Below are 23,239 nucleotides of genomic sequence, written 5' to 3'. Positions count from 1 at the left end.
ATTTCTTTTTAAAGAAAAACAGATTCCTATTCCAAATCAAGAATAATTTCACTGGATGGAAAAAAAAAAAGGCATCCTAAAGCACCACTACTTTAAAGTTTGTCTTCTCACTTCTCCATAAAACCTCATATAACTCTCCACTTGAATTTCTTCCCAAAAACAAACAAAAAAATCCAACCAAACCAAACTCCAAAACAAAAAATTCAGAACAATGTATTTCTAGAAAACAAAGTTCTACTACAGGGACACAGTTCTTACAGATATGTTACATAATCATCCTCATATAACAGAGTACAGGAAATTTTAAAAAGTCAATTTAACTGCGATCATTTCTGATTTAATATGGTTTGGATCAGTAAGTTGTAATTGCAAAAGCTGTGCATTTGTAATTAATGAGTACAAATTATTCAGAAGTGGAATGGGTTGAATGCCATTAGAAGTTTATACACATAGTACCAAGTTCTGTTCATACAGAAAATTAAATTCAAAAGTTGATTTTAATGCACGATGCCCCTCTTTCATTAGAGAGCTCTGATGAAAAGCCAGTAATATAAAGACTATGACCCGAAGTTCAAGATTGGAGTTGAACAGCCTCTAATCCTCTCTATATAATAAAAAAGGTATTTTTGACTCAAATACGAGGCTGCATTTAGCCGTGCTCATGGCGTGAAGTACCACTCAAGAAAGATAATCCTGTGGGACTCTTGCCCGCAGGCAAGAGACACCAGGCTGTGCCCCACGTGTGGAGCATCTGTCGGAAAAGGCATGTCATCCCTTCCTTTTCCTTGCCGTGGTGTATTGAGGCAGAATTCCCACACAAACTCAGGCATGCGGGCCAGAGCTCCAGCTGCCCTCCAATCATTCCTCCCCATCCACCCTCTCCAAAGGACCGCTGGGATGGGTGCACTCCGCCTGCACCTGCTACCAGCTGCAGGCACTGGGGAGCTTTGAGGCTGAACAGGGACAGTCCCCCTCTCCTCCGTTTGCTCATGAGCACTCAGCCCAAGACAAGCATCAACCTCCCAGGAACATTCAGGTAGTAAGATGCTATTGAGCAAATATGAGATTTGCAAAGCAAATGCTGTGACATCGCTTAAAAGACAAAAACACAACAATTACTTTCACAGGAATTATTGTTTTCTTTTCTTGATAAGTTTAGTATATTTGATGCTAAAATTAATCTTTTTGGGAATGCAGAAGAATATTTATTATCAACCATAAACAAACTGAAAGGAAAATATTCCCAGTGAAGTGTCTGAGTCACCAACTCAGGTATTTAAAAGATACACAGAGGTATATAAAAGATGTGTAGATGTAGGCTTTAGGTACATGGTTTAGTAGTGGACTCAGCAGTGTTAGATTAAGGGTTGGACTCCATGATCTTCAAAGACCTTTCCAACCTAAATAATTCTATAGTTTTGTACTGAAGTCTAAACGGTGTAAGGGCTTGTTGATAGGTGCTGAGTAGAAAGGCATTTTTACCCTCCAACAGACAGGCTCTTTATACTGAGTATTGACTTATCACTCACTTCTCTGTTTCTTGAAGGCAAAAAAAAAAATAGCAAGGAAAAAAACGAACAAACAACCACCAGTGTTAAAGAAGGTACAAATGTTCCTTACAGAACTGCTTAATTAAATCTCTATGCAGGGGGATCCTATACCTAACCTGAAACTAAATGGAATACAATAAAGTCTGAGGAAAGAAAGCACAAGAGAATTTGTACATCTACAGTTTTGACCCAAGATATTTCCTCACTGTTACAATTGCTACCTCCCTTTCAAAGGGAAATAAAAAATGATGGAGGCATATCATTCTGTCAGTCTAATAGACACATGTGCATTCTGAGTTTATCAGGAAAAATACTGGGATTAATTTTACACAAAATATGTGTTTTCAACACAGATCCGGAAGATTATAAACCAGAAGATTCCATATTATGTGAAAGTATAAAATTCCAAATACAGATTTTGTGTGCATCTACCAACAAATGAAATTTAAAATTAATGTCAAATTTTTGGACTTCATTAGTTCAATTCATAGGGCTCCTGAGGATTACATGTAACAGGCTCATGTTCTCAACTTGCTTGTTGATCTCACTTGAAAAATTGAAAAGACTGGGTTGTAAAGTCCCAAGCTGAAGATTTAGAACTAATCTTTTAGTGCAAACATATGAAAGCAAAAAAGATGCTGTTTTTCTGATTAATTCAAATTATACAGAATTCTTTAATCTCAACTGTACACAGATTTGATATTGTACTTTGCTTTGATTAGTCAAGACTCGTTTTTTGTTGTTGTAAACAGAAGATAGTCAGTCTTTCAGCTACTTTCCTGTTAGACGTATTTCCTACTTTACCATTTTTCTCACTCATCAAAAAAGCTATTTCTAACATCTCACAGCTCTATATTTCTGAAAGCATGTATGTTTTAATGCTGAGTTTCTGAACAAATATTGAAACATCATTGAAAAAATACTACCAATGCCAACACAGCACTGAAAGAGCTTTAGTTCTGTCTGAAAAAAGTTAATTTCCTCTTTTCTACTTGGTAATGCAAGCTGCTCCGCAGCTAACAAAAAGGTTCTTATTGTCTTATTAAATTTAAAGTAGCAATAAACATTAACTCAGTCTCAAACATGATATGATACTGTATGTAGCTAGGTTAAAAGGGAATGTAAAAGAAATTATCTGGATTGCTTAGGGAATCTGAAATGCCTTAATTTACCCAACCATTTATCAGAAAAACTAAGAAAAGCCTTTTTTGTTCTAGCTATTAGTCTCTGAAGTGTGTGATTTTACCAGCAAGACAAAAAAAAAGCAAATCTTGGGAGCAAGTATCAGTTGGACATTCACATAACAAGGTCCAGAGAGACATATCCAGAAGTTTCTGCTTTTAATCCAACTCTGAATAATGTTGGATGCTGTTCTCTTGATCCTTCCGAGCTCTTCTACTGCCAAAATAACTGCAAGGCTTGCAAGTCCGAATGTATCGTAAGCCTTTCCCAAGGCACCCCAACACTATCTGAGGCACTGAAACTATGGCAACCGAATAAGAAAGCAGCCTCCATGATTAATAGATGAAGATCCCAGCGACAGTGCCTTGCAAGGCCATAATTCAGGCATGCAGTAGGAATTAGCATAGAATCCATCTCAATCTACCAATAAAAAGTAGATTTTGAAAGGCATCAACAAAAACACAGTTTTTTTCTGCAGAAAAATGAGAAAAACCCACAAAACAACCCAAACAAAAAACCCCTATGGAACTATAAACTGTTCAAAATCTCATTAACATTTCAATGAATGGCTGCCTCAAGAGCAAGTAATGGATAAATGTTCATGAACAATGGTGAAGGAAGCAACATATGAAATTTTCTATTCAAGTATAAAAGCCATATGAAGAATACTCAATACATAGAACATCTAAGTGAAACCAAGCAGACATAGATAGGAAAGTAGAAATAATGTTTGCTGCAGTAAAGAATATAGTTGGATGCAGTTTTTCCCATTGTGTTGGGAATTCCTACGGGAGAGTATTTTTTCCATCTGCTGAACTGGAATGCCTCACTATAGCTATTATATAGTCCACACATTTTCACAGTTAGAAGGTCCCTGGGTCTATCAGGGTCATTACAAAATCAATGACAGTTAGGAATACCTTTTCTTTTTAAGCACATAATGAAACTTCTGCTATTATCACCAGTAAAAGTACTATTAGAGAAGTCTTCATACAACTAGGTATTCTCAGACTGATATGAGAGGGCATTACAAAACTATTGGGACTTTTTTTCCACTTTTATAAGCTCTAAGTTTTCACTAAAGACAAGGGTTACAGAAATCACAAAAACATAGGAATGGGGGTTTTTTTGCCTGCTTCTTGGAAAGGGTGTAATTCTGCTGTCAAGGCATGGCTCTACCTGGGAAGGATGAGGGAGATGATCCAAAGGCTTCCCATCCTGAAGACAGGACCCATGCTGTCCTGTTAGAGTGGTGCAGCAATGTTGTGCACCTGCCCCTGAAAAGACTTTCACTTCAGAACTGGAGGCATTTCGACCAAGTGTACTGCTGTGGAAAGTTCCTCAGTGGCAATTTTGTCAGTACCTAAAAAAAACCCCAAAACAAACCAAAAACCTGCCACTAGCAAAAATGGCACAGAGTAGTCCATGATACATGAATTTCAAGTATGTTATATAAATACTTTACATAGAAGTGCCTATTATTAACAATATTTTTAAAGGAAAGGTCATCACTGAATGTAGTGAATTTACCATATGTCTTCACTCTCGAGATACAGCAACTGGCAGTTCTGTTAATAGCTTGTTTATCTGCTTTATTTTACATCTCTATTTCAGCCACTAAAGAAACACTCTGGGGCTTGGGGAAAAATTTCTTTCATACAAAAATGACTTTGAATTCACATCAAGCATTATTATGGCCCTCCTTTGGGCTGATAAATAACAACAGTTCTATACTAGAAAAGACTTCATGAGATTTTTCAGCAAATTACGGGAGAATTCATCCAGGGTTTTTCTCGTCTTCTTCCTTTTCTGAAATCTGTTTTTTATTGTTGTTGTTGTGGGGTTTTTTTTTGTTTTGTCTTTTTAAGTTTTTAAAAATTAAACTATAGCCAGAGTTAAACTTTATATTTCAAAGGTCATAAACCTGGTAGTCTCATTTATGTTCATCTGGTGCATGAAAGTTGAGAACATTATTATTTTATGGAGGGGAAGCATAGATCTCTCTTATCCCCTTCCCTGTTTCCAGCAATAGCAGTGTTTATAGGAAATGCCAAAAACTGCAAATGTTTCTATGTAAGCCTGTCCTTCAAAGAGCCCCTCCTAAGACTTCCAGAACACCCTAATTTTTTTTTGCCTATTTTCTATTTTTTCTCTCCCTCCATTCCCATGCTACATTTAATTTTGAATCCTTTCACATCTTCCAGAGGCTAGAACAAAATAGGCAAATGAGAAGCTTGGGAACTCCACAAGACACACAGGAGCTGCAATACCTAAAATTATAACACAGTAGGTGGCACTCTTCCCTTTAAAACCTAAAGCTATGTCTTGGGCATGTGCTGCCATATTGACGTGTTGCAATCAAGATCCAAAAACCAAAGCAAACCTCACCATGGAAAATTAGAGATCTCTTAACACTGCAGAAACATAAATTATAAACACTCAATTATTATAAACACTCAATTATTTCCGTGGCCATGGGTAACGTAGTACATAAAGAAAACAGAGGCATACAAACTCTGCTCTGCCAGGTTTGTGCTTGAACTGGAGTAGTCCACTTTTACCTCCACAGACCCTATGCACATTTAAGCTGTTCCTTACTCAGAGAACTGGTGCAACAGGCCAAAAATGAAAATATTCCTAGAGAGATCTGTCAGGCTCAGGTCCAGGCTCTCCCTCAGCTGATTACTTCTGTGTTAGACCGCTGTTCATGGTTACTGCATGCTGTTGATCATCAGTTGGACTCTGTACTACTGACTTTATCTTGCTGTCAAAGTGTCTTGCCCACCTAAGAATAATCCTGATACATGGAATTTATGAATATGAAATTCTCAAATGGTCTCCAGTAAAAAGCATTGCTTATCACTCTTATTTTTCTGTTACCCTGTCAAACAAAGCTTGTCACAATTTGTTGGATGTGACTTGCTCCATGACACACAGATCTAGGTCTGACTTATAACATTAAGGATCAGTCCAGACCAAATGTACTTAGAGGATAGCTTCAGGTTCTTAACAAGTATTGATTCCCAGCAGAGAACAGTATTTTCAGTTTGCGGCTTAAATACAAAAAAAGTCCACATTTAAGTAATATTTCAGCAACTGCGTTTACTCTTAGAAAATTACTCTGGCAGGCAAGGCGTTCCTGGGTCAGCAAAGCTTACTTAGATGAATGAGACTGCAAAAGGTGAGGGCTAAAGATTTACTTCATCAATAAATGAATAGTAGCAGGCCAAATACTGCAGCATCTGTATCGAATAGCGATAGCAAAAACTTCTGGTTTAGTACAGTTCAACTGCTCTAGCATATGCTGCATCTAATATAATTTCAATGTTGTTTTCCAGAATTTCAGGATTTACTGGCTTGTTTGTTTTCAGCATTCTGCTACAGCATATGGGAATCAGGTACTATACACAAAACATTTGTTTCAGTAGTATAACAATGTGTTCTTGCAAAGAAGCTGGATCTAAGACATGTATTAGCTCAGGTCAATTTAATCCTAAAACATTTTATGTCTCCCCTGCTGTAAACCATGTGAGCTCCTTTCATGTGTATTTATGTATGGCTCTTCAAAACAAGATGACAAATTTCCCCTTCCCTTCACAAAACATGCACAAGCAAGTTCACAATCACCTACTTCCTTTCTAATGCAAACAATTCTAGTCTGGATTTTTCACAGGTCATTAGCTTGATCTCTGTCTTTCCCTTTTTCTTTTTTTTTTTTTTATTCCTTTCAAAAATGTAATGAAGGCAACTCTTCATTCTCAGCCCAATCCACCTCCTTCTTCAGTCTTAAACACCAGTAACTGCAATCTTCTATTTGCAAACATAAAGGGACTATGTCTGATACTCACTTTCATCTTCAAGCAGCTAGAAATGTTAACTAGCCATCTTCCTCATAGATGTCAGTGCCCAATTATTTTTTGGCTCAAGTAGTATGAGTTCAGCTGATAAGGCTGGTTTGCCATTAAGCAAGAATATACAGTTTTCAAGTAGACTAATTGAGAACACACAGAACATCTGTGACTGCCTTGTTTGTAGTCTCTGAAAGCATTCACCTGTGCTTCAAGCCTTTGGTGCCTGGTAAATGTTGCAACTACACATTACTAGTAAATGACTAGCAAATGTTGCAAATACACATTACAATATTACTTACTATTTTAAATTTTCTTTAGCATTTAGGCAGAAATCTCATCTGGGCATGCTACTCCTAAACTAAGCTTCCTTGAATGCCAGAGATTTTCTTCAGTGAAGAGTGGTGGAGAACGGAAATCAACTTTTTTATGCATATGAAATTATTCGGCTTTAGAGAGAGTCAGTTCTCTCTGTCTTATAACTTACGAGAAGCTACCATATTAAAACCAGGCTCCTATTAGATAAAAGGATGTCCTAGACAGTGAAACACCTTGGGAACTCTACTTCTTTAATAGTGACAAACCTTCCCAATCCTACTGTAGCACTTGCTTTCAACCACGTTCAAAGCGATTCCGTGAAGAAAGAGATTTGCTGGAGCAGACCTGAATTTCCTCACAATACACTAGAACAGTCTCATTAAAAAAAAATTAAAGAAAAAAAAAAGAAAAAGAAGCTAACAACAGCAAGATCATTTTGTGTTTCTAATCTGAAAAAAATGGCAGAGGAAACCCTGAGCATAACAGCTGCATAAATCTTACCACGAGAGAAAGCTACAAAATCTCAATGAATTTTGAGAATTGAATTTTAAATCAAAAGAGCCTGACTGCACTGGACTTTGTCATCCTGATGTCAAAGGATTTAATCACCAAGTAAAGATAACTTGGATGAGAATGGTTTACTGGATGACGCTTAAATTTAATGAATACACACCAAAAGCATGAATTAATTGTTGCAAAGACAGTGGGGCAAATCACACCTTTAGCTGCTATCTTTGAGGTCAACTTAGTAATTATATCTAGTTGCTGGATGATACAAAACAAGTCAGAAGAACCTATATCAAATAATAAGCAACTTCGCGCAGCCCTGTGACAGAAAATGGTTGTGGACACTTAGCACTTCGTTATTTACAACACCTGCATGCTGTGTGTGCGCCTTTAGAAAATGAAGCATTCACCTTGCTTGCTGCGCCAGGAATTAGTATGTTTTACAGTTTATCACAGACCTAACTAAAGCCTTTATCTTCCGCTGTTCCATCAGTGAAATAATTCTCTGCAGCAGCTAAACCTCCGTGCTGCACAGACGCTGGCACAAACGTGCATGTTTACAAACTTCAAAAGCAGCAATTATCTCGGGAGAGGAACAGGAGAACAAATTATCTCCTCAACAAGCGGCCAAGGCTAGAAAAAGACAGAGCCGTTTGTCTAAGGGAAACCCAGCAGTTACTGCCTTGAGACTCACCCTCGGATGAGCCAGGCAGGACAGAGGCTGTGGCGACAAGCAGAAGGGCATCTCCACTGCAACTGACCGGGCTGCAGCCTCAGCCCCGCTTCCCCCGCCAGCCCTCTACGCGCACGCCGTCCGGTCCACCCCCGGGAACGCCTCCCTTGGACGGCCAGGCACTCAGGCACGAAGGAAGGGGCGGTGGGACGGCCGAGCCCTCGCAAGAAGCAGGTACTTTCCTCACGCGTGATGGAAACCCAAACTTTCCACCGCCTTCCCTGGCGGCGGAGGGAGGGGCGGTGCTGACCCTCGGCCGCCCCAGGGGCTGCCCGAGCCCCCGCCGCCGCCCCGGTGCCTCGCCGCCGTGTCGCCAGCGCACCGCAAGACGGAGGCACGGGAGCCTTCCCTGCCCGCGCAGAGAAGGGGACAGGGTGTGTGCGTGCAGGGTGAAATCCCTTCCCTGCTCAGCATCATCCTGTTCCATGCTCAGCATCCTTTCCTCACCTCAGCATCATGCTGTCCCCTCCTCAGCATTCCTCCCAACCTCGGCATCCACAGCACGAAGGAGCCCCGCTCCCGGTCCCCGCCCGGCGTCCCCGGCCCCAGCGCTCCGCCACGGCGTGCGGCGTTTGCGGGGCGCCGCGTCGCCAGCCTGAGCCCCTCCTGGAGGGCCAGCCCTGTTACTTGCCATTAAGAAAACTTTCTCTTTTCCGCCGTTTCTCCCATTTGGCCCGGAGCCCGAGGGCGGAGAGGGGCTGAAGGAGCTACAGGGCGAGTGCTGGGCGGAGGGAGAAGAGTTGCGCTGCCTTGCACGGCTTCCCGCCCGCCGGGCGGCCACGGAGGGGTCTGGCCTTGGCCAGCCCGTCTGCCTGCGCTCCCCGGCCAAGGAGAAGCGGCTCGGCAGTGCCGCCGGCCCGCGGGGGAAGAGCCTTGAGGCGCCCGGTAGAAAGGGGCGGGGAGCATCCCTACCCCAGAGCCACCCTTCCCGGGGCTGAGGGAGGCCAGCCGGCAGCCCACCTTTATCGGGGCCGGGGCGGAGGGGAGGGCGGCCACTGCCTGTGGGGAGCGGGCGGGGAGGTGAGCCCGCGGCCCCAGCCCACGATCGCGAACAAAGCCCGCGGCTGCGCCTAGGGCTGCTCCGCAGAAGTTGCCTCGATTCCCAGCCACTTCCCCCAAAAAGCAGCGCCAGCCTCGGAAAAAAACAATAAAAAAATACATCGGCCGCGACCCAGCTACACCGCGGGAACGGCAGAGACGGCGGGGTTACGCCTCTACACGGAGCGCACACATAGTTCTTGTAACAAAGACCCCAGCACCCAGCCCCACACGATGCCCGGAGGCCCCGGGGTACGCGCCCGGCGGCCCCGGCGGCGGCGTCCCGCGGCCGCCCAGCTCCCCACGGTGCCCGGGCGGGCGCGACCCCCTGCCAGTAAGGGTTCGGGGATGGGAGGCGAGGAGCCCCAGCCCAGCGCATGCAAGCTGCGCCAAGGGTTAGGGGAGGGAGGATAACATGTTAGGCAATTGGAGTCGGGGGGGGGGGGGGGGGGAAAGGGAAGAAAAATATGGGGGTCAAATAAAAAAGGGAAAAAAAGATGAAGCCACGAGATGCCGGTAAAGTGACAACACCAAGCGCAGCGTGTACACTTGCGGGAGGCTCTCCTCCTCCCTAGGCGCTGCAAACGATGTCGAGACAGAAGGCAGAAGCAGCCCGCCTCAAACCACACACCACCCTCGCTCCTTCCGAGCCGGCCGGGCGATCCGTGAGCTTCCCCTTCCGAGCAATCCCAAAACATAAGGTAGGGGTACGGACAGGGGGGTACTGTACCTTTTCGGTGCATGTATCTGGGCAGCTAGAGAACAACTAGCTGATGTAGTGTCCCATTTAGTAATCCATTTTAGGGGATCTCTCTGGGAAACTGGAGCCACTCTCTCCTTTGCAATCCTTTGTCATTACTACATGTGTGCTTCCCGGGGGATGGTATATTTAATATTTCTACTTTCTGAATTGCAAACGCAATTTGTTCATTTCCAGTGATGGACGAAGAAGGGAGTGATCGGAGAGAAGAATAAAAAATAAAAAAATAAGCAAAAAAAAAAGCGTTAGCAACTCCTCTCCAGACCCAAATTCCACTACGGTTCCACTCCAGTAAGTCCCCTTCAGTCGAGCCTCGGGAGGTAAGTCATTTCGGGGTCTCCTGGTCCCTTTCTACCAGAAGTGCTCCCGGTGTGACGGCTGCTTCAGGAAAACTCCGAGGCTGGAGGTACACGCTGTGCCACGGCAGGAAAGCGTAGTCGCTGCTCGCCTCGAGCTGCCGGGCATCGGACTGAGCGCGGCGAGGACGTGGGAGCCGCTGTCTCTCTCTCCCTGTCCCTGTCTCCCGCCGCTGCCGCTCCGTCTCCCGCCGCCCTCCCGCTGTCCCCTCCGTCCGGAGGCGGAGACAAAGCCCGGACTGGAGCGCGTCGGGCGGGCGCGTCCCCCGCCCCGCCCACCGCCGCGGGCGGGGCAAGCGCGCGGCCGCCCCGCCCCTGAGGGGGCGGGGCTGAGGGCAGGGCCGGGCGAGGCGTGAGAGAATCCGGGCGAGGCGTGAGGGAGCGCGGGCAGTGCGGAGCGGGGTGGCTGCGCGTCGGTCTGGGGCTCGCTGTGGGCGGCGCTGCTCTGCTGCTGCCACGGTACCTTGGGGTGGTGCTGGCCGTCAGTGGGCTTACGTCGAGCAGGTGTCTGCGGAAGGGACTCGCCGCCCCCTGCCATCGCCCGTTTTCTCGGAGCTGTCGCCGCCTCCAACAATCACGGTCGTTCCGCGCCGGCAGGGCCCGGAGAGGCGGCGACGGGCGGGGAGACGCCCGCGGTCGCGGCGAGAGCACGGGGCGGGACGGGGGTAGCCGGCTGCAGCCCCCCGAAGGACTCGCCGCTTCTCCACGGGATCTGGGGCTGCTGCGGAGCCCGGGGCGGAAGCGAAGCCCCGCGCACGGGGCCGGGGCGGGCCGTTCCCCCTTGGGCGCATCCCCGCGTCCCCCGGGGAAAGTGGGAACGGGGGCTGCAGCTGGCGGCTGGCCGTCCGCTTGTTGCCTTTTTCCCCTTCCCACCGTCTCAGTCCCGCCTCGGTGGTCGCTGGCTGCGCTAATCCCTGTCTCGGAGTCGATCCAGCCGGGAGCAGGAGCAAGTGGCGCTAATACGCTAATCCCCCTCTCCCGTCCCTGCGCCGAGGCCCCCCGCCGCTGCCGCCGGCGGTAATCCTCCCGGCCCGGCCGCGGGGCGGTGCGGGGGCTGCGCCGGGCACCGCTCCCCGCCCGCCGCCAAGGGGTCCCGCGCCGCCCCCGCCGCTGCGCTCCCGGCACGCGGTGTCCCCGCGGCGGGAGGCGCGGAGGCTCCGCCGCGCCCGCAGACCCCGCCGGGGCGCTCGGCCCCTGCCTGCGGGCGTCCCGCCGGGGGCCCGAGCCACTGGCCCCTGATTCCGGCCCTCCGCGCCCTCGTGCTTTCCGCTCTTCCCGGCCCCTTCTCCTCCCGCGCCCCCCGGGATCCCAGCCCTCATGCTCTGACCTCTCAGAGCATCAGGCCTGGGACGAACAGACTGCGGGAGCGGGCTACGCTGTCAATCCAGCAGAATAGCTCAAAGTCAGTGAGGTGAAAATCCGCGTGTTCCTTTCTTCGACGGCGGCATGTGATTCCTCATGAGTTTTAACAGTGATTTTCACCCTCTAGATCTCCCCGGAGTTAAGGCTGCGAGGAGAGCCTCTAGTTGTTTCAGCGTGAAGGTATCTTGTTTCCAGGGGATTCATTTACATGTGCAATTACTTTAACGTGATTTATACTTTTTTTCCCCCCCTAACCAGATAAGTGAAAGGACAGAGTTCCACTAGGAGAATTGCTGTCAGGTCACGAAGTATGGCATTAAAATTAAAATAATTACTTATTTATGACAGCTGGTTTTTTCTGCCTTTTATTTTCAGATAATGAAAGGACTGTAAGACATTGGTTTGGGATCTGTATTTGATTTGGGTCTGAAATTAACCACACATCCATTCAGTTTCTAGTTGTTAGATTATAAGGGAAAACATTCATCTGTATCAAGAAACAGTTTCTTCTTTAGTTTAAACTGAATGTATACTTAGGGTAATTTTATGACCAAAGGAACCAAGACCTAATATATATTTTTTTCTTTCTTTCCCTGAAAATCTAAAATAGAAGTGATTTCTGCACCAAACAGGGTTACTGCTGGAGACAGATAAATTTTAGTGAAACAAACTTCTTCTAGATCTGAAAGCAATTAGAGAAACTCAACTGGTACAAATGATTTCTAGGTACCAAGTGTGTGTCAGAGGGGTAAACTAGATGAATGTACCTTGATTTGCCAAGACCTCTAACCCTATTTCCACAAAGAGGTCCTTGATCATATCATGGTTCTTCTTCCTCTGTCAGGAAATGAGAACAGAGACTGAACATAGTCAGGACTTGTGGGGAATACCCATTTCACAATAGCTAAGGCTGACATTTGATCATTATATTATGTTCAATCACTGCACACATTTTGAGGTGTTCAAAACTGCCACCAACTTTGTTGTGGGTTTGAACTGGAAGCAGATATAGGTTTGGTCTTTACTATGTGCTTCAGCTATTTCACAAGTATTTCCACAATACTGAATGGTTTATTTTACCATTGCATTTCTTTACTAATCAAAAAAGGCTCTCTGACAGAGAATATTTCCCCCTCCTATATTTAGGCTTTTGAAAAATACAGACCAGATTTTTATACAATGAAATTTTTGGAAGAAGCAACACTAAAAAATCCAGTTTTCCAGTGGTACTAGCTAAGGCATCAGTTACTAGAAGTTTTATATTCTGGGGTTTTTTACAAAATTGTTTTTCATTCATCCATTTTCCCCCTGTCTTTACTTTCCAAGCCTTTGCTGCCTAACTTCAGTTAAATCATGCACTGTAACCATTTTTCATTTAGCCCTCTGCCAAAATGACACCCAGCTCTTCTGTCCTTCATTATCTCTTGGTTTGCTCTACAAACTCTTAAGTGTCTTCATGGCTTGAAAACCCACCCCCATTTTTTACCTGACTCCCTGTTTCCTTTCTCACTCAGTACTCAATCCAATGCACTATTCTCGTATTTTCTCTCTCACCAAGCTTTTTAGTCTATTTTTGTGGAACTTTAATGTCAATCTCAATTCTTCATGCTGTCAGATTTTCTGAAAACAGAGACACAACCTTACTTGTTTTGCCTAGACTAGTTAACAATTGTGGGCTACTCACATGGGTTTAGGGAAGGGAATTATTACTCTTATTTATGGGAAAAGACATATTTTTTTTTCACTGTCTGCTTTTTGGCAGCCACAGCAATAGAGTGCGGTGGGTTTTCCAGTCAGGAATTCTTGGTGAGGTCTCCATGGAGCTGTGCATTTTAAAATCCTGATCTGAACAATTCACACAGGCTATAGAGAACTTCTCCAACTCCTTCCAGCCCCTCTTCAAAGTAGGTCTTTATCAAAAATTTTATCTTGGTTTGTGTGAAAATGTTACCTCTACTCCTCCTTAATCACATGTGAAATATGTTTGTGAGACAGCTGGCCTGTATGGAAGAAGGACATTTGTATCTCCTTCGCTGGCAGCACCTGCCTCTTTCAGTTGGGATGTGCAGAGTTCAATGCTAATTTGTGTGCTAAGTCCCACATTGTATAACACATATTTTCTACTGTACTATCTTCCCAGATCCATGTGATTGTTAGATGCAGCTCTCAGGAGCTGGGATACTGCAGAGGTGCAATGGCACCTTGTTGATCTCATCCCCATTCATTGCCTTCCTACACCAGAACATTCAACACATATGCAAAATATGCAATATTCCCCGATTCCAGTTATTACTGTTAGATTCAGTTCAGCTTCTTCTTGCCACTATTTCAAAAGCTCAAAATGCAGCAGGGTTTTACATTGTCGAGAAACAACAGGAATGGCAGAGCTGCGGACTTTGACAGCTGTCTGGGAGATACAAGGGGGTTTTGCCCCAAGGAAGGTATGAGGTAGTTTTGATGTCCACGAGGGACTTAAATTAACGCTGTAATCTTAGGAAGGCTTGTACTCCCTTTTCCTCTTTCCTACTTGGGCATCAGCATCAGAGGAAATGCTTTTACCCATGGAGATATGTTTCACCACAAATAAAAACAAAATGTTGAATGCAGCACATCTTAATATAAAATAAGTGTTGACTTCTTTAATCTTATAGCAATACTGAAATCTCATCAAACTGCAAATATGATTTGTGTCAAGACAAGATTATTGAATGCCTGGCAAAGTAATTACTCCTACACAGAGAAAAATAAGATCATTCTTTTAACCACTTCAGGGAAATTCATTCAAACTCAGCTGTTCTCTGAAATGTGTTTTTTTTTATCAGCTTGTAGCTGTGCTTTGTGCAACTGAAGGAAACAAGACTTTTAAAAATCAACAGAGACCCAGTTCTCAGCCTCTTAGTGTAAAGTGGCAATTGGTCTTTTGCCCAATTAACTTGTGCAGAGTGAGGGTCATAGTTTAAAGGTATGAATGCTAGACATTTTACAGCTCTTTCTGAACATGTAAAATGAGATGAGATTAAGAATAATGGGTTTCCTCCATGGACATGATTTTTAATGGTTGGTGAATCCTTGCAAAATTCTTTCTGTAAATAAGGATCTTACCAGAAATGCCACATTTTTAGGTTGCTGGATGGCATATATGGATTTGCTTCTCTTAAACACTTTCTTCAGACATCTTCTGAGTGGATACTCAGATGACTACAAGTTGACATGGGATGTGCTCAACAAGAAGCACCCAGAGTATTCAAAGTTCAGCAAAGTAGTTTGTAATACTCACTGGAAACACCAGTGAAGGTTTTGCCTCTGCTGGGAACCCAGAGTGTCTCTGTGCCAATTCTGTGCAGGTTGGTCTTTACAACTATTGAGGATTTTGGAAGGCAAACAAGGCTGCAGAGCAGATGTTTTATGCTGGAGGCTGCCCTGGTCAGCTCCCACTGTACTGTGCCAGAAATCAGCAGAAATTTGTGTTGCACTGTGAGCAACATTCGCATGTCACTGTGTCATCTAGTTCCCAGAAGAGGAGAGTGTTACATGATGGTGAAATAAGCAGAGAAAACTGTGGATAGCGGCTGGACCATATGGTGAAGGGAGCGGCTCCCTGTTAAAAAACAGAGAAAACAACAGAGCATGTAAGAGATCAATATGGGAAAGTGATGTAGAATTTAACAGTTGTTAAAACCAACAGAAATTTGCAGTGATTCATTATCAAATTACTCTAAACATACATGGGCCAAATCTTCCTGTTTAACATAATCTTATTAATGGTAGTGCATCCATAACAATTTCACCTGCTAATGATTTGCGTTGTAAAATTTCACTAGGAAGGGATTTTATGGTAATTTTTAACTAGCCTGAAGAGCTCCGCAGCAGGAATATAACTGATCTGTTGTATTCCATAGGCACTTAAGTTCAAGTCACTAGAAAAATTATTTGCTATTGAACTCTATTGGATTTTCCATAAAAGGAAACTTAATTTCTTCACACATTGGCTGTTGATGATCTTACATTAGTCTCTTCTAGTTAGAGTCTCTGAGAGGAAAATTAATAAGAAACTATAGAGAGAGCATCTGAAGAGAGTTTTCAAGGTTTCTTTCTCCTCAGTTTTGCAATGGGAGAAGATGGCACACTCCTCTGTTATTTCATGGTGATTTTATTTCAAGTATTGTGCCCTATGTTTTTAGTTTACTCTTTCAGAAGATCCACACCCCCAGCTATTCCAGCATTGTTTTTAGGTATTGGACCTTTTTTGAGTACAGTGAGGAACTGAACAGAATAAAATGTTTCTCTCAGCTGCTGTTTCTCTCTGTATGATTAAATTTTGATGCTAACTACTGAGTTGTCTGGGGAGTAAGTGAAGATGTCTCTCTGAAAGACTCTCTGAAAACTTGTAGAATGCATTTTGATTGCAAAGTTATGTTAAATTCATAATTTTCTTTAGGTAAATCCTCAGTTCTCATCAGGACTCATTAAAATAGGGCTTGATCAAGAACTTAAGGGAAACAGTGGAGAGATTTATTTTTGGCTTTGCCTATGTTCTTGCAGTAAGTAAATGGGTTCAAAGTGAAACATTGCAGTGGCTCCCCAAAAAAACACTGAACATTTCACATCTGCATGGCGTAACTAAGTGTAAAATCATAATTGAAAAGACAGCACTGAAACAAGTAAATACAATAATAAAAATGTTTTAAGTACAATTACAGGAGCAAACTGAGAGCAAACCAAATTTCAAGTAAAAAGAAGTAGTTAGTTTAGTAAATCAGAATAATTACTTTCAGTGTCCCTTTGGTGGAACTGAGCCCTTAGGAACATTCAGTAAATGGAATTGCCAGGCAATACAATATTATCAAATAGAAACCGTTAATGGTTTCAGTATCGGAAATAAAGAGCCTTTATTCCATCCTCCTACCCAACACACATACACACACAGAAACACACAATTAATAACAATAATGGTTATCCAGCTGACTTTTTTGTTTTCTTTTTTTTAACTCTTGAATTGATGGCAGTGGGTAGAAGAAGGGGTTTGTAACTGACAAACTAAGAACAGGAGAAGGACAGAGGAGAAAAGAGGAGCCAAAATGAAAGAGTCTGGATGATGGCTCCAGCTGAGAGGATTTGTAAGTGTGCAGTGGGCAAGAAGGAGGGAAACCAGAGAGGAGTGATGGGGGAAGGAAATACGTAGAAAGAGGACCAAAGAGAATGAGAGGCAAATAATCTCTATGTGCAGCAAAAGATTAGTGAGATAAGATAAAATAAAGCAAGGAAAAAAGAATGGGATTGGTTAGACCTTGACCATTGAGCAGCTGATCAAAAATTATCTCTTTAGTCAGGTTTTATTTTTCAATCCTGAAAGATTACTGACTTAAAACAACAAGAAATGAGAGACTGAGTAGCTCTAGGTTTACACTTGCTTTTAAACAATATGAATATTTTTACATACTAAAGGAGGAATTGATGTCAAGAACATTATGGCCTGCTAAGATACAGAAGAGTGACTGAAAATGTGTTGAAAGACAGAGACTTTGGAAAAAGCTGTGTCCTGCTTTATGCAGAGCAGTTTTCATCAGTGTCAGTCACCTCCTAACACAGCCTGATTAGTTATTTGGACCCAATTCTGTGTGGAAAAAGTGACACAGGATAACCAGGAAATAACAGTGCTCCAGAACATGGGATCAGTCTAGAAAGGCAGCAGCTTGACACTTATCATCTCTGATGGGTGGGCTGGATGGAGTTTGGCTCCTCTTGGCTCACAGCTGTGAGCAAGGTGAAATTAGCAGGTGAAAGGCAACAAGTCTCTCACATCCTCCTTGTGCACCTTCCCTCACCAACTTAATGGCTGCCTTAATGTCCCTGCTCTCTCACAGAGAAGAGCAGAAATTTATTTGTCTGAAATGGAAAACGTGGTGTTATAAATGAGTAATGTGATGGTCAGCTCTCACAATTAAGAGATTTATATTAGGTGTATGTACAGTGATGTCATTGTAATATGTCCTCCCATAGTCCTCTTTCCCCTCCCCCTTATAATAGTCAGGGCATTTGGGAAGGGCTGGCTTATTACTAGGAGGCATGGCAAAGCAACACCTGACCTCAAATCAAGATGTAAGAAAGTAATCTCCCCCAATAGATGGCAAAGAAGGAGTTGACTGATAAAACTTTAGGAGGGAGTTAAGGATATAAAAGGCAGAGCATCCATTTTGTAGCTGAGTATGTGGGTAGTGTTTCAAGGATGCTCGGTGCTGTAATTTTTCCTTATTCATTCCTTTGTTGTATTTTTCTTAAGATTTAATAAACCTTTGAAATTTTCAAAGTGAGCTTCATTTCTCACAATGGGATGAGCCATAAGTTTGTAGCACAGTGTCGTTTTTATGGGTTACAGTGGGGAGTTGATGGGGTCTCTTGAGTGATTTCTTGAATGCTGTCTAGCAAAGGTATTATCACTCAGGAAAAAGAGCAGAAATGTATATTTTCCTTTGTTTGCTTAATCCCTTTTCCTAGGAGGTGTTTCTAGCTCTAGTTTCATTAACTGGTGTAGAAGGGGCTCTCATCTGAATATTATTCTCTTCAGAATAATAAAGAATTCTGGAGACACCTATTTGGTAGTTTGGATTTTTCCAGATAATTATCTGAACTCTGCCAATGGTACTTGTGTTCAGAAGAGTTTGACTCAGTAAGAAGTTGAACTGAAGCTCATGCAGGTAGGTGAGGATTAGGTGTTACTGTGTGCAGATGTGATAGCCTCTGGCCCATCTGATGAGGATGATGAGAGGTGCAACCCCTCCCTTCCTCCCTCCTTCTAGGCTCCTAGTAGTCTGGAGTTTCCTGGTGATTGTTAGAGCTGAAAAGCATTTGCTAATGAAGCCTGCACTATTAACAGGGAACAAGGGAAGGAGAGCAGAGACTTCCTGTGTTTGCTCATTCCTGGCAATCATTACCTAGCTGCTGCTCCCAACTGTGACTCTCTCAGGTAAATCACAGCCTAGACATTCCAGTCCTGCCTAACAGAGTTTCAGTCACTCTGCTGCCCTGATATTAGTGCAGCAAAATTGAGAGGAAGTGAGTGAAAACCATTTGGAAGATTAGTCACTGTTTCAACATAAAGGACAAGAGACCACACAGAAACCGACTGCTGGGAGAAATCTGATTAACTCACCGTGAAAAGAGTGTTTCCACTGTTTGAAGATGCATATTTGATTTCTGACTCAAACCGTTGTCCTTTCTGTAAGCCATCATACTAAACTTTTTACCTGTCTTTTAGAGTGTACTTACCAGTGCATGTGTGGAAGTTTAGTAGGTGAAGAGGAATGCCTCAGAGTTGGAGAAGTGCAAGACTATGCAGAAAAAGAAGAAATGTGGAGGAAAACATCAACTTGCATGCAATAAGCCACAGGCATCCTCATTTATGTGCCATGAGTAATGAAACTCCCACTAGTTGGAAAACAAATTAACATGTTATTGCCCAGGGTATCATTTATAGCAATATTCTTGGTGACTTTTTATTTGGTCTGTCCCAAAGACAACATTGTTCCTCACTTTTGGCAAGAACTTCCTGTGGATGTTTCTTGGATTGTACTTTCAGCTCTGTGTGGAATATGCATTACAGTTCACAAAAAATCAGCAGAAAACATATGTGCATTTTAATATCTACTTATACACTATGTCAAAAACAGAAATAAAGATTGATGTTAGAGTATTAAATTTTTGTTTGGGCCTGTGTTCAACTGACATATTAAATTTGGGTGTTCAGTTAAATAAAAATCAAAGTTTATTTATAAACATGCTGTGTTTGACGTGAGTTAAAGTGTTTGGGGAAAAGAAGTGGACTTAGAGGAGTCTATGGGAGTTTTGTCACTGACTTTCACGGGACCTGAACATCACTCAAAAGGCAAAATGGGTAACACTAACCAGTTAATAACCATGCCTCCTAACTGTGAAAACAGAAAACTAGGAAAACCATTAATGTAAAATAGAATTAAAGAGACCCCTAGGCATTAAACTGTAAAGTCTGGTTCAAGTCTTGGTCTTGCTTGAATCAGTGGCCAAACTGTAGCTGGCTTCAGCATAGTGAGACAGCAATTTTCAAGCTCAAATCCTGATTTTGGTGTTCTCTTTGTGTATGTCAGATTAGACATAAACCCCACCTTTCCCACAATCTACTTCATGCTAATTAAATGAATTTATCATTCGTACCTCTTAGGAACTGTTTTCACATTGACTTTGCCTGTACTAATTGCTGTCAGGCAAGTGTCTGACACCAATAGGTATTATAGGTTTTGTTTGTTTGGGTTTTTGTTTGGTTGGTTGGTTTGGTTTGGTTTTGTTTGGCGTTTATGTCGTTCTTCTTTTGTTGGGCCTGTCCAGAATTTAAGAGGGCAAGACTACAGCAAAAAGTACTGCTTGGTTATCCTTAAATTTTCCATCAGAGTTATAAAACCTTCTAACCAGAGGGCTTGTAATGAGAACTCTACAGTGACCTTAGTGATGGTGGCAGATTATAATATGCATGTTGCTAAGAGGTCTGGTTAATGAGTGCCAGTAGGATTAGAAAATGATGAGTGTACTTTTTAAGGCTGCCATGCTGTGATAGATTTTTATCACTAAGAACAATGAAAGGTGAACAGTAATCTATGGACACTGCCTCTTTCTTTCCTCCAGAAATCTGCACCGTCTCTTATTAATTAAATTGAATACAGAACAATATAAATCTCTCAGTGCTTATTCCGCTCATTTCATACATACTAATGAGGATGAGTTTCTGAAGCTGGTGGTTGGGATCATTTATTCAGTGGTGGGAAAAATAACATCAGGATTCAGACCCCCTGCTGACTTTGCACACTGTTGTGCTAGATTTATATTGGCCTACTAATAAGTAACTGAATACATTAAATGAGACGCTCATCACTGCAAGAGTTACAAGGGACTCCTTGTTTTTCTTCCTTGTGTATTCTTTGGTGAGGAGATTAGGGGAGATGGGCCCATTATGTAAGTCCCTCCTCTTGGTATTTTATCCACCAGTTCAAAGCCCTCTTTTCCAAACAGAAACTATGCCAAAGCTCTCATCAATCATTAAAAGTCCCAGCAGTTACAAACTCACTGATTTTGATGTGAAGCGCAACAGTCCTGCTTTTTTTTCACATAAGAAAGTGAATCACACTATGCTTAGCAGTTCAAACTCTACATTGCACAGTATGCATGATTAGTGAAGAGAGAAAATACAGGGCATTCAGCAGCCAAAAAATGCCTCTTTAGAGCTCCTCTTTGGGAGGAACTATAATGAAACAAGCATGCTGGGTATTCCAGTGCTGCATATGTAGCTGAAAAACAAAGAAAGAGAAAAGAAAAAAAAAAATTCAAAATCTGGGTGAGTCCTGGATATCTGCATCTAGTTTCTAACCAATAGACCCAAATTCTCAGTCTTCAAAAGTAGGATGGGAAATCAGTATGTACTGTGCTGCCAAACAAGAGTTTCTGTTACAAACCTAAATTACAACAATATGACCATGCTCTATAGGAAATGCCCTGTGTTCATGTCATGAAGTTTGGTAGGGAAGCATTGAGAAAAATAGTGTATGGCAGTATTTTGAGGATATGAGGACTTAAAAAAATCTGTGACTGCTGTATTTATTATGTCCATCCGTTGCTAGAAGACAGGCAAAACTTACCAGATATTTAGATAAGTAGACTGATCCCTTCTTAGAAAACTCAATTAGCTTTATTAGCTTAGCTTTTGTAACTTCACAGGTAATTAAGTAAGGGTGAGCACTTCTTTGAAAAGCCCCATCTGCACTTTGTGGCTATATACAAGAATGGGAGGCACTTTTAATGTTTTGCGAGGAAGTTAACAGGAGGAGACAACAATTTCTGAATAAGAGGCAATATATTGGATGCAGATTGGTGCAAGTGGGGCTTCTATGTAACCATTATCCCCAAACTGGCAAAACAATTAACTTTTTTTGTATGAGTGGAAGAGAGGGTTCCAGTACATAACTAGTGGCATTTAAGATATGTGACTGGAATACCATGACAGAATTAGTGTAGGGGTGAATGAGGGAATAAAAAAAATATAGTGGAGACTAAATACAGTCTTTTCCTTGTTTGTATTTTGTGTGGCAATATATAGGTGAAACTCTGGAAAAAATTCTAATATATGTTCCAATTGACTTTGCAGTGTACATATCACCTTCTGAAAAAAAATATTTTCCATTTTGCCATACTTCTTGGTTGCTATGTTTTCTTCCATCTGACCGGTCTTGTAGGTGACCTGTTTGGTGAATGGGGCTACTCTTGCCTTTGAAATTGTAATTTGTTTTGGAAGAATTACATGGGAAGTGTACTTTTATTGTTAGATCTTGGATCAGGGTGAGACTTGTTAGTGACCTCTGAATATGTTGCTAATAGTATCAAATAGTATCTTCTATCTCAGGAACTCAAGTTTTATATTATAACTTTTTTTTTTTTTGTAGAGGGATGATGTTCTTGCACACACTTCATTGTTTATAGAACTGAACATATCAACAACAGCACTAAGTGTGATTTATTTAGAACATATAGCCTGCTTAATGCTAGTGTCTGTAAACAGGAACTATGAAGTAAACAAGCATTTGGAAGAATTTGATGAAATATAGACAGCAGTCAAAATAATTTTGCTATAGTAATAGGAGAAAGTGTACAGATTTTATACAGTATGCCTTAGTTCATTGAATTTACCTCCCTTATCTCACAGAATTAAAAAAATCTTGATTTTTTTTTCCCATTTTTATTACTATGTCTTAGAATCACAAGTTTTATGTATGTTTAACTATATAGAGGAGGCACTTGGTAAGAAATGACTCGTCAAACTCAGGACCTCATTGTTTTGGCTTCAGTAACTGCAGGACAGTCTCTGTAACACATCAGTTTAGGCCCACAAGAAAAGAAATAAAAATTCAATAAAACTCTGTCACTTACAGTCTGATTACTAAATACGGATATAGAGCCCTAAGATCTTTTAGTTTACCAATTCTTTGCAGGGGTCAGGTGCCCTATGTATTTAGTGGAAATATCTGCCCAAAGTCCATCCCCAAAGTTTGGGCAGAAGGAAAGAGTCAGCTTTATCGATGAGGTAGAGATGGAAGTTGCTATGGTAAGACTCTAAGAAGTTGTTGGAGCCTGACGATCTTCTCTGGATGATATCCAACACTGGGATGCAAATTTGCCTTGCTGCAGTTTACAGCATTCAGAGTCTAAAATTATGGCAGATACGTAGTGCTTTAAACTACTTCCTACTCAAATGTCTGATTCCTGGACTTCTAGACCATATTTAAAATTACACCATTGCTTGCTGAAGATTATCATCCATTCTCTGTTAGAAGAGTGTTCATTAAAACTACATGTGTTATTATTAATCACTTATCTTGCAGATCTTCTACATCTATGCACTGTTTACCTTTTGCATTGCAATACCTCAAAAGATAATGAGGAAAAATAATGTGTAGGAATTTGTTCAGCAAGATATCTTGTGTGAATGGCAGAGAGTACACAGAGGAAAGTTAGGTGGAGTCAGATCCTGAAAGGGGTGCTGGTATCTAGCATGTAATTAAGATATCATA

The 23,239-nt window shown here is 42.4% G+C and overlaps 1 protein-coding gene across 6 annotated transcripts in view; it reads right to left on the bottom strand.

Annotated features, from left to right (window-relative positions):
• SEMA6A (semaphorin 6A) overlaps positions 1 to 10,630 on the bottom strand; it is a 118,069-nt gene extending 107,439 nt beyond the window's left edge. The window contains exon 1 of one of the 6 annotated variants that reach the window (XM_071424409.1): positions 9,907 to 10,630. The gene's annotated coding sequence lies outside the window, so the exon portion shown is untranslated. Of the gene's footprint in view, positions 1 to 8,099; positions 8,170 to 9,906 lie in introns of those variants that run through there. The other 5 variants (XM_071424411.1, XM_071424412.1, XM_071424414.1 and 2 more) reach the window with 5 other exon arrangements.
• Positions 10,631 to 23,239: the final 12,609 nt, after the last annotated feature.

Source organism: Agelaius tricolor, unplaced genomic scaffold, assembly GCF_023055355.1.
Source record: "Agelaius tricolor isolate 1412-34295 unplaced genomic scaffold, bAgeTri1.0.p SCAF_4, whole genome shotgun sequence".
NCBI classification, from domain to species: domain Eukaryota; kingdom Metazoa; phylum Chordata; class Aves; order Passeriformes; family Icteridae; genus Agelaius; species Agelaius tricolor.
Note: the sequence above shows the minus strand (reverse complement) of the source record. Positions and strands in the feature narration are given on the sequence as shown.